This window comes from Hyla sarda, chromosome 5 (assembly GCF_029499605.1).
Source record: "Hyla sarda isolate aHylSar1 chromosome 5, aHylSar1.hap1, whole genome shotgun sequence".
Classification (NCBI taxonomy): Eukaryota; Metazoa; Chordata; class Amphibia; order Anura; family Hylidae; genus Hyla; species Hyla sarda.
Window position 1 is genome coordinate 213,839,105 of NC_079193.1, and position 18,591 is coordinate 213,857,695.

Genomic DNA, 18,591 nt, shown 5'->3' on the forward strand with positions numbered 1-18,591 from the left:
CCCCTTGCAAAAATTCAAAATTGGGTCTACAAGAACATGCGAGTGTAAAAAATGAAGATTTAGAATTTTCTCCTTCACTTTGCTGCTATTCCTGTGAAACACCTAAAGGGTTAATACACTTACTGAATGTCATTTTGAATACTTTGGGGGGTGTAGTTTTTATAATCGGGTCTTTTATGGGGTATTTCTAATATGAAGACCCTTCAAATCCACTTCAAAACTGAACTGGTCCCTGAAAAATAGTGAGTTTGAAAAATTTCAAAATTGCTGCTGAACTTTGAAGCCCTCTGGTGTCTTCCAAAAGTAAAAACTAATAAATTTTATGATGCAAACATAAAGTAGACATATTGTATGTGTGAACCCAAAAAAAAAATATTTTGAATATCCATTTTCCTTACAAGCAGAGAGCTTCAAAGTTAGACTTGCATTCAGTGGGCGGGGCATGACATCATGAGGGGGCAGGGTTATGATGTCAAAAGCTCCCGGCTCCAGCGTTCGTAACAGTTTGTTCCAAATGCCGAGCAGTGGAGCACCCCTTTTAAATGTTACATAGAATCCAGAGGTGAACATTCAAAATGTTGACCAGTGACTGAAAGCACTGAAGACATCTTGGGAATTGGGTGAAATGGGATATGGTTGGTTTTGAGATATCCGGAACAAGTAAACATTCTACAGTACTAATTTTATGAATTCATCAATTCAACAACTTGCTATATCATTTGTGCTTTGCAGTACCTTTTAAGTCATGTTTTGGCTTGCTGTGGCATCTTTAAATACCTCTTCTAATACATGTTTGATTGAACCTTCCTCCATTTTCTGTTTTCCCCATCTTCCCACAGCTATATAAATGTACGGGTTAGCACTGGAGTTAAAAGCTGAGCATAGGGATGTGGCGAAAAAAAATGCAACAAGGAATTCATTTGCCTGTAGTGCTTTAAAATATAAGAGAAGTCCCAGAATCCGTGCAGGTACCACAGACAAGAGGAAGACTGTGACACTGATGACAATGACAATATAAAGTTTAGCATGCTGCCAGCGTTTTTTCTGAAAAACAACAACAATGGAAGCACTGGAAAGTATCATTATGGGAACAACAGTAAGATATAGAGCTGAAGTAAAGAAATACACATATGTACAGTTTTCGGAACCTGGGTCTTGATATTGTGCTGCACCAGTACAAATTACATTTTCTAGTCCTGTCACTAATAATGACAGTAACCAAAACACTATGCACAAGTAGGTTGATAAGTTTGTGGGTCTTTGGAATTGGTACCAGAACGGATATAGTGCGGCAAGGCATCTTTCCAGCGCAATGACCATAAGAAGGTATATACTAGCATTAAAGCCAAAATTATAAAGCAGACCAATGATAAAAGCTAAATAGCTCTGCTCAATAACTGAGCTCCTTAAGCCATTTAAGTAACAAAATGTGTACATCATCCATACCCATAATCCAAATAAAAAGGTAAAATCTGCTACAGCGAGATTTAGGATATAAATGGTAAATGAGTTCCTCTTAATCTTTCCAAAGAGGAACCAAATGACAATTCCATTGCCCAACAGCCCCAAAACACATACAACAAGAGAAAATATGGTTAAAGGCAGTGCGTAGGTGACTTGTTTGGTTAAGGACTGACTGTCTTCGGTTCCATTCATATCATCCATTGACGCATTGTTGATGAAGTCATTGAGGTGTTCATTCATCATCATGTCTGTAAAGATAATAAAATTACAAATGCTTTGTAAAAATGATTCACTGTTTGTCCTCATATAATGTTAGCTAGGTTATACAGGCTTGTTTGTGGATCTAGTTCTTTCTAAAACCTTCGTAGCCAGGACATGCACATTACTAACTCTAAAGTATTTTAGGTGCAGTGTAATAATCCAATGTAGTTCTGAAGCCAATGCACTTAAAGGGTACCCCGGTATTTAACTTTTTGTTTAAAATCTTGCCCATAAATCCTACATACCTCCTGCCACTTCCCCAATGTATGCTTTATAGCTGCTCCAGATCCTCTTCCTGGTGGGTTTGGCGCGCCAGACTGCCGCTCAACTAATTACTGGCCGCAAGTGATGTCCCGTCTTGCCCAGTGATTTGTCTGAGTGGCAGTGTAAGAACACTAGTACTAGGGGCTCAAGACCTCTCACTGCCTCTTAGCCAATCACAGGCCAAGATGGGACAATGCTGCAGCCAGTGCTTAGCTGAGCTTCAGTCTGATGCGTTGAGTCCACCAGAAAGTGGATCGCAACAGGGATCAGAGCAGTGGTACTGGAAGCCCCTGGGGATTGGCGGAAGATAAGTAAAGGTTTTTTTTAAGTTAAATGCTGGAGTACCCTTCTAATAATAAGTTATGAGAGGCTAACAGATTTTTTATGTTAGGGAACAAAGAAAGCATAAATATACAAAGTCACCTATGTAATGCGTTTTTTGTGAGGGCTGAAAATGTTTTTCTATGATGTAAATAGAGCAGGAGGCACTAAGGTGTGGATGTGTTAAATGAGATTCTGACATCCTTGAGAAAATGTAGCCAATTTGATCCAAATGTGAACTGTCTGTTACTGGATAACTTTCAAAAAGTGATAATTAATTAAGTTTGTGAGAAATGGGATAAATGTAATTCTAGACCCTCTTCTAATTTGACTCTATCGGAGAAAAGAGCTTTGACTGATTTAGTAAAGATGATTATAGGATTATAATTTTAAAAAAGATGATAAAGGGGGGGGGGCAACAGTTCTATGGGATAAACAAATGTATTTACTTGAGGCTGAAAAACAACTTAAAGATGAGAAGGTATACAGAAAATTTTAAGGTGATCCTACCTCTGTATTTAGGAAAGATATACAGATTCTACTGGAAGAGGCGTTTGAATTGGGTATTATTGATTCTAATATTCACCAGGCTTTGAATAACAATTTTCCACGTACGCCCCCGGTTTGCATAGAAAATTTACATATTGATGAGAACACATGGCTATGCACGCTTGATATGAAAATCTTATATACTAACATCCCGACTAATGAAGGGTTAAGGTAAGGGTTATGGTGGTAAGAGAAGAATTGTCCAGGGAAGCTACCTTGGATGGTTCTAAAATCAGATTCTTAATGGACCTTCTGGAGATAATATTAATATTATATTTTCGTTTTGGAGATGATTATTTTTTACAGCTGCAAGGCATTTCGAAAAGGTCCCCAGTGGCCCCATCATTCGCCAATAATACGTTACCACATGGGTCAGGTATGTGGATGACGTCTTTATGCTATGGGAGGGACCGTGAGATGAACTTGATATGTATGTTGAAACACTAAACCAATGTCATGAACTGATTGAATTTACACTAGAGGCACATCTCCAGAGGATCCATTATCTTGATGTGGAAATTTATAATAGGGGACGAAACTTGAATCCACACTTTATAAAAAAAGAGGCTGACAGAAATAATCTATTGTCCAGAAAAAGTTATCATGCGCCACAGTCATTCAAGGGAATTCCAAAAAGTCAGTTTGTAAGAGCTAGACAAATATGTAGTACAGAAGACGAATATACTAAAAATTAAGAAGTGCTAATTAAGAAGTTCGTTGAGAGAGGTTATAGAGAGGACGAAGTAAGAAAAGTGGGAGATGAAGTGCAGGAGATCCCAAGAGTAGAATTAAGGCAAAGAAAAAAGAAGGATAGAGGAAAAAAGTATGATGAGCCCGTGTATCAAGGTACATATGATAAACATGTGCAATTGATTAGAAACATGATAAAGAAATATTGGGGTCTACTTAAAGCTGACCCTAAGTTTAGCAAAACTCCCCATTTCACATATAAGAAAGCGAAATCACTGGCGAATAGTTTAGTGAGAGCAGATATCAGGAAAAAAAAAAAATTTAAACAAATTTTTCTGCAGTATAAAAATAAAGGTACCTTTGCATTCTTGTCATTAGTGTTGCTCGCGAATATTCGCAATTCGAATATTATTCGCGAATATCGCATATTCGCGAATTCGCGAATTTCGCGAATATAGTGCTATATATTCGTAATTACGAATATTCGTTTTTTTTTTTTTGTTTTTTTTTTTTTTTTTCACAGTACACATCACAGTGATCACCCCTCTCTGCTTCCAGCTTGTGTGGTGTAAAGAAGGCTGTAATACTACTGTGTGAGACTGGCGTGCGAAAATTCGCATATGCGAAAATTAGCACATGCGAAAATTAGCATATGCGAAAATTAGCATATGCTAATTTTCGCATATGCGAATTTTCATATTTGCTAATTTTCGTATGCGTGTATTTTCGCATACGCGAAAATAAAACGAGGATATAACGAATTTGCGAATATTCGCGAATATATGACGAATATTCGTCCATATATTCGCGAATATTCGCGAATTCGAATATGGCCTATGCCGCTCAACACTACTTGTCATGTTAGAACTGTTCCAGTATTATTAAAAGCGATCACATAGTCCATCCACTGTATGGAACTAAGTTCCCTATTAGAGGATGGTACAGCTGTGAAACAAAGCAAGTGGTATATTTGCTTAAATGCCCTTGTGTCAGAATTTATGTTGGTCAAACAATTCAAAGTGTTTTCAGGATTGCTGAACATCATCGCGTAATCCGGGATGAACTTGCCAAAATGCTTACAGACGAGACTAATAAATATGGAGAAACGGGAGTTGCCAAGCACTTGTGGAACAGAAACATAGAGTAAGTGGGCTACTGGACGGTAGTAGAAGAGGTACAAGGTGCGACAGAAAATGAAGTAAGAAAAAGATTGTTACAACGAGAAGTGTTTTGGATTGAGACACTCAATTCCTTTAATCCTAACGGTTTAAATGAGTCTTGTAATTTAGGAGTTTACCTGTGAGACAACATCTTGATGCTGTTCCTAGTCCTATATATTTAAAATCGGACCCCTGTTTGTATTATTATTATAGGATTTTAATGCTGTTATTCTCGTTTTTAGAAATGAGTCCTCGTGTACCTATTTAATGTGGTGTTGGTAGCACGATAGGGATACTTGAAAAAGGAGGCATGGTCTCCGAAACATCGTAAGTGTCGACGCAAGCTCCACTCTTATCCCCTTCGTGAGAGGAAGGATTTCAAGCTGAAGGGAGCCCGGACATGGGCTGAATATTTTCCAACAGCTTGAAGAGTGTCTAGCGTGTCCGTGAAGGTGCACCTTGGGTGATTCATTTTCATTTTGTCATATTTTGTATTTTCAACTTTTTTGCAATACTGTCTTAAGAAATTGTGAATACATGCAAGAATGTCACTAAAAGCAAATGAGAAAAACAAGAAAGTTGTTGTGTGTGGCATTTCATTTTTACTTAACATAGAAAGCATGTATGTGTGGAAACATACTGTACATATATTACCAGTCTCTTTTTTTTTTTCTTTGGGGGCTGCAAAAAGTGACACACAATTATTCTTATGTAAAATGATTAGGTCTACTTTAATTCCTTTCCAGTACTGGGTTATTTAATGCTAGGCCATGGGCCACACAGCAGTCTACTTTTAGATATTGATGAGATCTCCACACACCCTTCTAACCACCCAGTACAGGAGGTAATGGTGCCTCAAACTCATTTTCCAGTCCACTTTCCAAGACCAGCCTGGAATGGGCTCTAACTCTAGTCATGGACCCACAGCAACTACATGGGTTAATTTTATAGTACCCTTGTCTGTAATATACTGTGAAGGGGTTAAAAAGGAAACTTTTCTTAAACGTATATCATCTAGGGATTAAAGCTTTCAGTGTGCCAACTTGAGCTGCAGTTGGATTATTATGCAAGAGTGAGTTGTCAGCTTCACCAAATTTTGAATGCTATGTGAGATTTCCTGCTCCTGAGCTGGGGGAAACCACTGTAGGGTGGGGGGGGGGGGGGATTGAGAGTGTGTGGCAGGTATACAATAAACATCTCTTCTTCTATCTGCTCTTTTTGCTGGATAATGGTATGTAAGCAGCAATATAAGATGGATTTCTCTGTATTATACAGTAGTGATAAGAACAAAGATGTAGGTGCTTGATAATCTATGCAGCAGAGATACAGACATGGTACCCTTCTCTGCATAGTGTAATAGTCTTACCATCACATTTGATGGGAGTATTAATAAAGCCTTATTTGATTATTTTTTTTTCCTGTTAAATATATTATAGAACATTACAAAAGAATAAAGCTGTTTTCAAGAAAATTAAAGGGGTATTCCGGGCAAAAACATCTTATCCCCTATCGAAAGGATAGGGAATTCGAGAAGGGGACGTGACATCACGCCACGCCCACTCCATTCATTTTTATGGGAGGGGGCATAACGGCCGCAACGCCCCCTCCCATAGACATGAATGGAGGGGGCGTGGCGTGACGTCACATACCCACCTCGGAAGCCTGGCAGTTTCCGAACTGCAGATGCAGCTACGTATAGAATGCCGGATGCTGCAGGGAGATCGCGGGGGCTCCCAGCGGCGATCCCAGACATCTTATCCCCTATCCTTTCGATAGGGGATAAGATGTTTTTGCCTGGAATACTCCTTTACAGCAACACTCAAAACAGAAAGCATATGATGTCTTGTATATACAAATTTATTTCATACCCTGACAACAAAAAATGTACAGGGTGGGCCATTTATATGGATACACCTTAATAAAATGGGAATGGTTGGTGATATTAACTTCCTGTTTGTGGCACATTAGTATATGTGAGGGGGGAAACTTTTCAAGATGGGTGGTGACCATGGCGGCCATTTTGAAGTCGGACATTTTTAATCCAACTTTGGTTTTTTCAATAGGAAGAGGGTCATGTGACACATCAAACTTATTAGGAATTTCACAAGAAAAACAATGATGTGCTTGGTTTTAACATAACTGTATTCTTTCATGAGTTATTTACAAGTTTCTGACCACTCATAAAATGTGTTCAATGTGCTGCCCATTGTGTTGGATTGTCAATGCAACCCTCTTCTCCCACTCTTCACACACTGATAGCAACACCATAGGAGAAATGCTAGCACAGGCTTCCAGTGTCCGTAGTTTCAGGTGTTGCAGAATGGGCAAAACAAAAATTGGAACAGGACCCTCAGCTTACACAGAAGATTTTGTTCAGTGATGAGGCAAACTTTTATGTGAATGGTGAAGTTAACAAAAAAAACAACGCTATTGGTCTGACACTAACCCACATTGGATAGATCCTTCCAAGACTGTTGAAACACAAAAATTGATGGTATGGTGTGGTATATGGGGTACAAAGATAGTGGGGCCATTCTTCATCAATGGAAACCTCAAGCCCACTGTATATGCGAAATTGCTACATGATGATGTGTTTCCCTCTTTATGCACTGAAGCTGGCACGTTCCCTGAGTTTTTCCAGCAAGATGGTGCACCACCACATTATGGGTGTCAGGTCCGAGCATTCCTAGATGAACAGTTTCCTGGAAAGTAGATTGGTCGTCGTGGGCCAGTTGAATGGCCCCCAAGGTCTCCCGATCTGACTCCCTTAGACTTTCATCTGAAGGTAATTGTCTATGCTGTGAAGATACGAGATGTGCAGCACCTGAAACTACGGACACTGGAAGCCTGTTCTAGCATTTCTCCTGCGGTGTTGCTATCAGTGTGTGAAGAGTGGGAGAAGAGGGTTGCATTGACAATCCAACACAATGGGCTGCACATTGAACACATTTTATAAGTGGTCAGAAACTTGTAAATAACTCATGGAAGAATAAAGTTACGTTAACCTCAAGAACATCATTGTTTTTCTTGTGAAATTCCCAATAAGTTTGATGTGTCACATGACCCTCTTCCTATTGAAAAAACAAAAGTTGGATTCAAAATTGCCGACTTCAAAATGGCCACCATGGTCACCACCCATCTTGAAAAGTTTCCCCCCTCACATATTCTAATGTGCCACAAACAGGAAGTTAATATCACCAACCATTCACATTTTTATTAAGGTGTATCCATATAAATAGCCCACCTGTATAATAATGTATCATAAAATGCTCCCCATTACTTGAAACATATATTCTAGGAAAGCTCTGTTAAATATAGCAACTTAGAACAATAGGACGTTACAAAGGACTAAAGCTGTTTTCAGGGGAATTGATAGCAACATTCAAGTAGCTTATGACATGTAAATTTATTTTATACCCTGAATACAGAATCTGCTGTTATCTCCACATTTGTTTATTAACCAGTGGAAAAACACGATAACGTAAGTCAATAACATGAGGTAACTGAGTCACAATTATCACAGGAAGTACCTGAGTGAACCAAATGCTTGGTCTATAGAGATAGCAAACATTAACTATCTATAAAGATTTTGGTGGTAACGCTAATGAACTGCGCCATTGAACAACCAACAAATGCTGTATATTTCACAGCATTTTATTTACACATGACTGATTTGAAGGCTTTTGATGGGATATTTACTGCACTCAGAGAGAGAGCTATGTTTTCAATGAACAATCATGTTAAAAGGACTCTGATGCAGTTATGGCTACTAAGGTTCTCCATCCATTTGCTCAACAATTTATTCTTTAAATGGGTTGTCCAATGAAAGAAACAACCTGTGTATGGTGTCAAAAAGTATAATAAAGCTACTAATATAATGTTATTAGCCATACTGCACAGATCTTCCATTATCAGCTGAGCTATCTAGCTTGTACCTTTAACATTAACTTACTCTCTAAAAGCAAAGCTCCTGCCCCTGCTCCTGCCTCCCCTCCTGCCTGTGATATGAGGGGAGCTCCCATTACTGCTCATTAGATTTTAAGTAAGCAGGAAGCCTTTCTCAGTAAAAGTAGGTCACTTCTGCCCTATCAGGGAAAGGCTTTCTGCTGCCTTAAAGAGGTACTCCGCCCCTAGACATCTTAAAGGAGTACTCCAGCGCGCACTTATTTCCTTTTATCCCGTCCGAGCTGCAAAATAAAAGAAAACACACTTTCTCTTACCTGCCAACTAGCCCCCAGTGCCGCCTCGGCTGGTGTGCCGCCTCGGCTGGTGATAGGCTGAAGCTCCGTGTGACGTGCCGGGCTAACAGGAAGTAAGAAGAATACAGCCCGGGGACCGAACACCTGTATCGGAGCTCCGGGGGCTCGTTGGCAGGTAAGAGAAAGTGTGTTTTCTTTTATTTTGCAGCCCGGACGGGATAAAAGGAAAAAAGTGCGCGCCGGAGTACTCCTTTAAGATGTCTGATCATGTGGGTCCCTCCACTGGAAACCCCCGCAATCTCTCCTGCAACACCCTGTGTCATCTGCTGCTCGGAGCAAACTTCGAGGGCAGGGCCGTGACGTCATGATACTCAGGCCCCTGTATGGCCCGTCATCAAGCACGGAGCAAAGTTCGCTCTGTGCAGCAGATGACAATGTGCTGCATGCGAGATCACGGTGGTTACCAGTGGTGGGACCCCCGCCATCAGACATCTTATCCCCTATCCTTTGGATAGGGGATAAGATGTCGAGGGGCAGAGTACCCCTTTAACATCTTACAAGTATCTGATAGATAACATCTTACAAGTATCTGATCACGGGGGTCCTGCGATCTCCTGCCCGATGCCCTAGCTTCTCCTCATTGACAGTGAAATCTCTGCTTCATGTAAGGAGACTGTCAACCACCACATGAAGCTGTGATCAACATGCCCCCTCCATGCATCTCTATGGGAAAGCTAGATACACGAGCGCTGTATCTCCGGCTCTCTTGTAGAGATGCATGGAGGGAGTGTGCTGACCAGGACTGCTGTAAAACAAGAGAAGAGCTGTTGCTCTGAACACAAATGTTCAGAACACCAGGGCCAGGGGGGGGGGGGGGGTTGATCCGACCACTGGGATAAGGGATAAGATGTTATGTTAAAATCTGATAAGCAGTAATAAGAACTCCCCCCAATGGTCTTATCCTGAGCAGACAGAAGGGAAGAGATGCAGGGACAGGAGCTCTGCTTTCAAAGAGTGTGATGGATATCAAGGCTACAAGGGAGAGAGTAGAGTTGATATGGAAAAATCTGTGCAAATTATGGCCCTGACTTACTATTGTAAACCCGACCTGTTTCGTCAGCTTGTGCGCCAGAAATTCTGTCTGCACGAGAATTTGCACCAGAATGGGAAAAAAAACGACCAACTCTATTTTAGTGGGAAAACCCCAAACAAGGGGCGTGGCCACCAGGGAAATGGGGTGTGGCTGCCGAAAAGGTGCATGGTCCCGACATTTTCAGCCCAACATATTTACTAAGGTTTCCAAAGCAAATGTACTGGATTTTGAGCAGAGAAAAACCTACAGCTCAGAGCATATGTCAGAAAAGCAAAATGTAGGGAAACATTAGTAAATACCGTGGAAAAAAAATTGGGGAAATAAAACCTACAAAGAAAACTACACTCCACTCTTAGTAAATCAGGGCCTAAGTTAGCAAGTTCCTTTTATTATACTTTTTGACACCATACACAGCTTGTTTCTTTCACTAGACAGCTTCTTTAAAGGAGATCTGCGGTGTATAACACTCATCTCCTATCCGCAGGATAGGGGATAAGTGTCTGATCCGGGGGGGGGGGGGGGGGGGGGTCCGAAGGCTGAGACCCCCGCGATCACCTGTACGGGGCCCCGGCTCTGGAGCTCCCCGTGGTTCCCCATGCAGGAGACATGTTGGCCGCAGAATGACGCTGCTGCTGACACTCCCCCTCCATGTATCTTTATGGGGGAGGCGGAGATTCAGCGTTCGTGCATCCCTGCTTCTCCCATAAAGGCATATGGGGGGGGGGGGGAGAAGTGCCGCTGACCTCAGTGAGGTCGATGACATGCGCGTTAGCCATGCACAGCCGCTGCAATGCCTAGACCCCATACAGGAGGTAAGTGTCTGATCACGTGGAGTCCGAACGCTTGGACCCCCCCTCCAATTAGACACTTATCCCCTATGCTGCGGATAGAGGGTAAGTGTTATACACTGCAGATCTCCTTTAATCCTTCCTTTATATAGAACACTAATGGATGATTGGCTTCAAGGAGACCCAGCTCACAGCGCTGAATCGATGCCTGAGGAAGCTGTGCATGTGCAGCGAAACGCGTTTCAGTCTGATCAATAAATCTTCTTTTAAATCAACATACCTGTTTGGTCGATCAGCGCCGTGAGCTGGGTCTCCTTGAAGCCAATCATCCATTACCGTACTTACTCAGGAGGGCAGCAGATGACCTACTTTATATGCCTATTCCATTGTTGTGTATGTGTTTACACAACCACCCAGGGTGAGCAGTTCACTTATATACTAATCTCACTATCTGAGTCCAAACAATATTATTCTATGGAGCATTTACTTCCCTATCTTTATATAGAACATGACTTTTAGGTGCCTATATCTAGCTACATGCCTCCATAGTGGTCACTAGTGAGACCGTAACTATAAGTTCTGACATCATATGCAGGGGAATAGAGATCTCCAAGGCTTTGTTCCAAACCTACCAAAACTATGAGATCTCTATTGCCATTCACTGTTTTGCCTGGAAAAGGGAAGTAAACATTGTAAAATAAAAAAAAGAGTTATACTTTCAGATCCCTCACTGCTCCAGTTGTGATGTGCCCCTGGTCCCTGTTTGAACTCTGGCTTTAGTTGGTGAAGTGGGTATGTTCCAATTATTTTATATCATTCTAATACTTAAAAAAAAAATATGTAGTCATTGAACATTCCCTTTATGGCTCTAACCTATCATGTATGTAATAAACCACAGAGCAGGTAATATTTTCCCTGCTCAATTTGTGTTCATCCTACAAGGTTAATGTTAGAGGCTCATGTACAGGCTTGTGTGTATACTGTGTATATATCTGTTATACTTGATGTGTCGTTTATATGTTACTTGTCTTTCATGATGATTCCTTCTTTCCCTCTGATGTGGTTATGTTAATATATATTACATTTGCCATGATGCCCCTGGCTTTCCAGAGACAGTGAGGAAGAGTCTCATCAATGTTTGTGAAGCTGCATCTCATAAGAATTCACTGATCTTTCAGAACACAGCAGATACAGTGACACAGTAGGCACTCCTAGTACCTTAGATAAGGTAAAAATCTCTACAGTAGCACTGGGGGGGGGGGGGGGGGCATACAGAGAAGTAAGGAGGGAGGAGCTAAATTTGAAGAGGAGGTATCTGATAGGTGCTAGGTGGCGTTTGATAGATGCTGATGTAATCCTGTAGTTTACAGGAAGTCACTCACACAGGCAAGACTTGACTTCAAATCTGTACAGGATTGCAAGCTGTAGACTGGTATTCAGACTTGGAATCTTATGACATAGCTTCCCATAATGAAATGGTTTACAATATTTGAATGAAACTGAGCTGGGAAGAAACAAATGACATTGCTAGAATATTGTGAGTGAGCTGGCAATACGTGTCCAAAAAATGCTAGGGTTCATTTAAATTTGGTTTTGTTTTATGCAATTTTAAGTGCCTCAGTTGCAACATACAGTCATGGCCGTAAATATTGGCACCCCTGAATTTTTTCTAGGAAATGAAGTATTTCTCACAGAATAGGATTGCAGTAGCACATGTTTTGCTATACACACGTTTATTCCCTTTGTGTGTCTTGGAACTAAACCAAAAAATGGAGGAAAAAAGCAAATTGGACATAATGTCACACAAACTCCAAAAATGGGCTGGACAAAATTATTGGCACCCTTTCAAAATTGTGGAAAAATAAGATTGTTTCAAGCATGTGATGCTCTTTTAAACTCACCTGGGGCAAGTAACAGGTGTGGGCAATATTAAAATCACACCTGAAAGCAGATAAAAAGGAGAGAAGTTCACTTAGTCTTTGCATTGTGTCTGTGTGCCACACTAAGCATGGACAACAGAAAAAGGAGAAGAGAACTGTCTGAGGACTTGAGAACCAAAATTGTGGAAAAATATCAACAATCTCAAGGTTACAAGTCCATCTCCAGAGATCTAGATTTGCCTTTTTCCACAGTGCGCAACATTATCAAGAAGTTTGCAACCCATGGCACTGTAGCTAATCTCCCTCGACATGGACGGAAGAGAAAAATTGATGAAAGGTGTCAACACAGGATAGCCTGGATGGTGGATAAGCAGCCCCAAACAAGTTCCAAAGATATTCACAGGTTAAGAGACAAAGACTGGCACTGACATCTCAGTTATAGGCAATCTCTAACAGGCTCTGGCAATCAGCCACAAAACACTGCGCTACAGGGAAGCAGGTTCCTGACTTTAATTAAACGGGGTGCTCAATCCTCCAGAGCAAAACATGCATAGTCCATAGTACAAAAAGAAAGGTGAGGAGGCACTCACGGTTTTAAGGTGCAGCAGGTTTCTTTATTTTCGGTGCAAACTGAAGCCGAGTAGCATCAGCGGGATGCCATCACAGGTACACAAGTGCAGTGACAATTGTTCCACACCCCTTCTGGGCGTTTCATCAGACTGCCTTCACTCCACCGTCACACAGGTAAATACTCCTCTCAGTGACGTTTAGTGTGTAGGGCATGGCTAAGAGTGAATTTAAAATCACATTAAAAGCAACACACAGAAGGTACACAAACACATATATTGAAAAACAATGATTTGACTGCATTACAAAAACAATGCTCAGATCTAAACAGCGTTTGTTTCCAGGATAATTCTTGCTTCACATTGTAAAAATAATTTTTGTCTGTCTATTCCCCTCCCTGGCAAAAACGCTCTCCAGACAGAGGAAGGACAGACAATTAATATCACCAAGATGACGTTTGAACATTCCTGACTTGTGAAATGAGTCTTGGACAACCTTTGCCAGATTTTATGGAGTAAATATGTTCTCTAAAACGTATGTTAATTGAACATATGGTGCAACCAATGTAAAAGCGTTTACAACTGCAAAAAATGGCAGAGACTACATAATTTGTGCGACAGCACATAGTATCCCTGAAATGAAAAGACTTGGCACTAATAGTTATATTCTTGTCTTGACAAATAAAGTTGCGCATCTGTAATTCCCTGGTGACATGGTGCTATTTAACCAATTGGTTCCTGGTTTTGAGCGACAAAAAGGACTTCTGACTAGTTAGTCACGTAGATTTCTGCATTTTCTGAACGAGATGAGTGGTCTAGTTTTTCCATATTCAGAAAGAACTGTGTCACTCCCGACCAGGAACCAATTGTCATGAATGATCTTTTTAATTTTTTCTGCCATCTTGCTAAAGCGAAAAGAGAATGAAAAATGTGCGCCCTTACATTGCCGGCCCTCTTTTTTTTTTTTTCTACCTTTCAAAAGGACGCATCTGTTTTGTTTCAGTGCTCTGTCAAGGGCTTTTTCTAGAACTATCTCTGGGTATCCTCTTATTGCTAGCCATCTTTTTAAATCTCTTGCCTGCATTAGAAAGTCCTCATCCTGACTATTCACCCTTCTCAGTCTTAAAAACTGTCCATAGGGGCGGCCCTTTTCACATGGTCGGGATGATAACTCTCAAAATGCAGCAGAGAATTACAAGCGGTTGGTTTTCCGAACCTTTTTGTTACTGGATTGAACTCTCTCAGACAAATCAGGATGTCCAAAAATTAAAGTTTGTACGGACCAATCTTACTAGTGAGTCTTAGATTCATGTCGTTAGAAGAATTGAGGACCTTGCAGAAAAGGAGACACATCTCTTTTGGAAAATAAAATCTTTAACCTCTTAAGGACCCAGAACGTATGGGTACGTCCTGGGTCCCGGTCCTGCGCTAAAACGCGGTGACCCCGCATCATATCGCGGTGGCCTTGGCGTCATAGTGAAGCCGGGACCCGCTTCTAATAGCTATTAACCCTTTAGCCGCGCGCTCAAAGCTGAGCCGCGTGGCTAAAAACGAAAGTGAAAGTTGCCGATTAGCCCAGGGAGCTGTTCGGGATCACCGCGGTATAATCGCGGCATCCCAAACAGCTGTAGCACAGGAGGAAGGTCTCTTACCTTCCTTCCTGCAGTCCGATCACCGATTGAATGCTTCAAGCCTGAGATCCAGGCTTGAGCATTCAATCGCCGAAAACACTGATCCATTCCTATGGAGATGGATCAATCAGTGTAAAAGATCAGTTAATGCAATGTTATAGCCCCCTATAGGAGGTATAATATTGCATAAGAAAAGTGTAAAAAAAATAATTAACACTTTCAATTATTCCTTCCCCCTAATAAAAGTTTGAATCACCCGGCATTTCCAAGAATAAAAAAAAACACAGTGTAAATAAAAATAAACATATGTGGTATCCCCGCGTGCATAAATGTCCGAATTATAAAAATATACCGCTTTTTAAACCGCACGTTCAATGGCGTACGCGCAAAAAATTCCAAAGTCCAAAATAGCGCATTTTTTATCACTTTTTATACCACAAAAAAGTGAATAAAAAGTGATCAAAAAGTCTGAACAGAACAAAAATGGTACCACTAAAAACTTCAGATCACAGCGCAAAAATGAGCCCTCATAGCGCCCTGAACACAGAAAAATAAAAAAGTTATAGGGGTCAGAAGATGACCATTTTAAACGTATACATTTTCCTGCATGTATTCATGATTTTTTTCCGAAGTCATACAAAATCAAACCTATACAAGTAGGGTATCATTTTAACCGTATGGACCTACAGAATAAAGATAAGGTATCATTTTTGCCGAAAAATGTACTGCGTAAAAACGGAAGCCCCCAAAACTTACAAAATAGTGTTTTTTCATCAATTTTGTCGCAGTTTTTTTTTCCAGTTTCACCGTTGATTTTTGGGTAAAATGACTAATGTCATTACAAAGTAGAATTAGTGGCGCAAAAAATAAGCCATCATATAGAATTTTAGGTGAAAATTTGAAAGAGTTATGATTTTTTAAAGTTAAGTAGGAAAAATTTAAAATGAAAAAACGGAAAAAGCCCGGGTCCTTAAGGGGTTAAGGTCATATGACGAATGTAACAGAGTCCCGAGGGGGTTAAGAAATGTTAAAGAGCCAGCACTGTATAACGACGACACTGTTTTCATGGATAACTGGCAGAAAATACATGAGGAATACTCGTTAAATATGATGAGAGCCATTATTGCCAGACACGGACAGGATCTACTCAAAGCGAAGACGGAACTAAGAGTACGTCTAAATGATGAGTAGTACTCCAGCTAGAAAAAGCTAGAAAAAAAAAGCTCACCCACATCCAGACGATAATTAAGGACGTTAAAAAAGATAAGTTTATTAGAGACAAGACTGATTATGATGAAAATAGGATTTTCAACTTCAAAAAAAAAATTATAAACCAAGAAGACACCAAGAATAAACCAAGAATCCCAGCAAAAAAACTGATAATTGGACAATGGACTCCGAGTCCCGTGGTACAGATGAGCAAAATAAAAGCAATCGCTCCAGAAAAAAGTCCATTGCCACAGGCAACACGAGGATGGATACTACTCGATCTGAGTCTGCAGAGTCTGCTGTCCCTTTAGGTGGAGAACAAGAAGGGCCCACACATGGCGGGCCAAGCAAAGGAGGAAGCTTCAAGCGCAAGAAGGTGTCTTGGAATTAACCAGTAGCAACACTGATCACTATTATCAACTTGTCAGACTTCAATCTTGATAAGGACACTGAAACCCTTTTGAAAAAGGGCTTAACATATTGCCTGACTGAAGAGTTCATTCCCATAACATTTGAGATCGACCTCTTCAAGGCTGTTAGAAAAATGTATTTAAAAAGGTTTTTTTTCACAAAATAAAAATTTCTATGAACAATGTAGAATGGAGGGAGAAGTCCCCATCGGTATTGGCCCTTTGGGCTTCAGTATTTTCAGGGAAGCTCCACAAGCTGAGTTAGAGGGCTTAGAAACTCTATTAGACCTGTTATGTGAAAATGACCCTTTTCCCCCACCAATGTCATTCTTGTTCCGGAGTTCACTGGTGGTAACCGGTCCACGTTCTGCCTACCTTTGGTCCTGGGCAGTGACTTGGACCTGTTCCAATAAAGAGTACTGGAGCAAGTAAAAGCGCTAGTGTATGCAAAAGATCAAGAGAATATATCAACAGCAGAAAAAATAGCACTAGAAAAATTAAAGAAAAGGGAAGACATTGTGATAGAAAAAAAGGGGGGGGGCATCGTCATTATGAAAAAAGAGTATTATATGAGTGAAGCCAATTGGCAGTTAGGAGATAAGAGGTTCTACAGTAAAATATCAAAAAGCCCCCTGAAAAAATCATCCAGTAAATTAGTCACTTTTACGCATGTATGTGGAAAAAAAATATTCTTTCTAAAAAAGATGGCAGATAGATTATTTCCAAAAAATCCCAGTGTGGCAAACTGGTACTTTCTGCCAATGCTTGGACCTGACACCCATAATGTGGTGGAGCACCATCTTGTTGGAAAAACTCACGGAAAGTGCAAGTTTCAGTGCATAAAGAGGGAAGCACATCATCATGTAGCAATTTCGCATATCCAGTGGCCTACATGATGATGTGTTTCCCTCTTTATGCACTGAAGCTGGCATGTTCCCTGAGTTTTTCCAGCAAGATGGTGCACCACCACATTATGGGTGTCAAGTCCGAGCATTCCTAGATGAACAGTTTCCTGGAAAGTGGATTGGTCGTTGTGGGCCAGTTGAATGGCCCCCAAGGCCTCCCAATCTGACCCCCTTAGACTTTTATCTTTGGGGTCATCTGAAGGCAATTGTCTATGCTGTGAATATATGAGATGTGCAGCACCTGAAACAACGGATACTGGAAGCCTGTGCTAGCATTTCTCCTGCGGTGTTGCTATCAGTGTGTGAATAGTGGGATAAGAGGGTTGCATTGACAATCCAACACAATGGGCAGCACATTTTATAAGTGGTCAGAAACTTGTAAATAACTCATGAAAGAATAAAGTTACATTAAACCAAGCACATCATTGTTTTTCTTGTGAAATTCCCAATAAGTTTGATGTGTTACATGACCCTCTTCCTATTGAAAAAACAAAAGTTGCATTCAAAATGTCCGACTTCAAAATGGCCGCCATCGTCACCACCCATCTTGAAAAGATTCCCCCCTCACATATACTAATGTGCCACAAACAGGAAGTTAATATCACCAACCATTCCCATTTTATTAAGGTGTATCCATATAAATGGCCCATCCTGTAGTAACAAAAGGGTTCCGAAAACCAACCGCTTGTAATTCTCTGCTGCATTTTGAGAGTTATCATCCTGACCATGTGAAAAGGGCCGTCCTCTATGGACAGTTTTTGATACTGCAAAGGGTGAATAGTTGGGATGAGGGCTTTCTAATGCAGGCAAGAGATTTAAAAAGATGGCCGGCAATAAGAGGATACCCAGAGATAGTTCTAGAAAAAGCCCTCAACAGAGCACTGAAAAAAAAAACAGATCCGTCCTTTTGAAAGATAGAAAAAAACGAAAAAAAGAAGACGGCCGGCTTGAGCCACAATGTAAGGACGTACATTTTTCATTCTCTTTTCGCTTTAGCCCGATGGCAGAAAAATTAAAAAGATCATTCATGACAATTGGTTCCTGGTTGGGAGCTAAACTGTTCTTTCTGAATATGGAAAAACTAGACCACTCATCTCGGTCAGAAAATGCAGAAATCTATGTGATGAACTAGTCAGAAGTCCTTTTTGTTGCTCAAAACCAGGAACCAATTGGTTAAATAGAACCCTGTCACCAGGGAATT

At 40.7% G+C, this 18,591-nt stretch overlaps 1 long non-coding RNA gene across 1 annotated transcript in view; it reads right to left on the reverse strand.

The window, feature by feature from the left end:
• Window positions 1-1,610: 1,610 nt before the first annotated feature.
• The window catches only part of LOC130273774 (uncharacterized), a 36,269-nt gene continuing 19,288 nt past the window's right edge, over window positions 1,611-18,591 (reverse strand). Inside the window, exon 4 of the long non-coding RNA XR_008844115.1 lies at window positions 1,611-1,712. This is a non-coding gene — a long non-coding RNA (uncharacterized LOC130273774). The remainder of the gene's footprint in view (window positions 1,713-18,591) is intronic.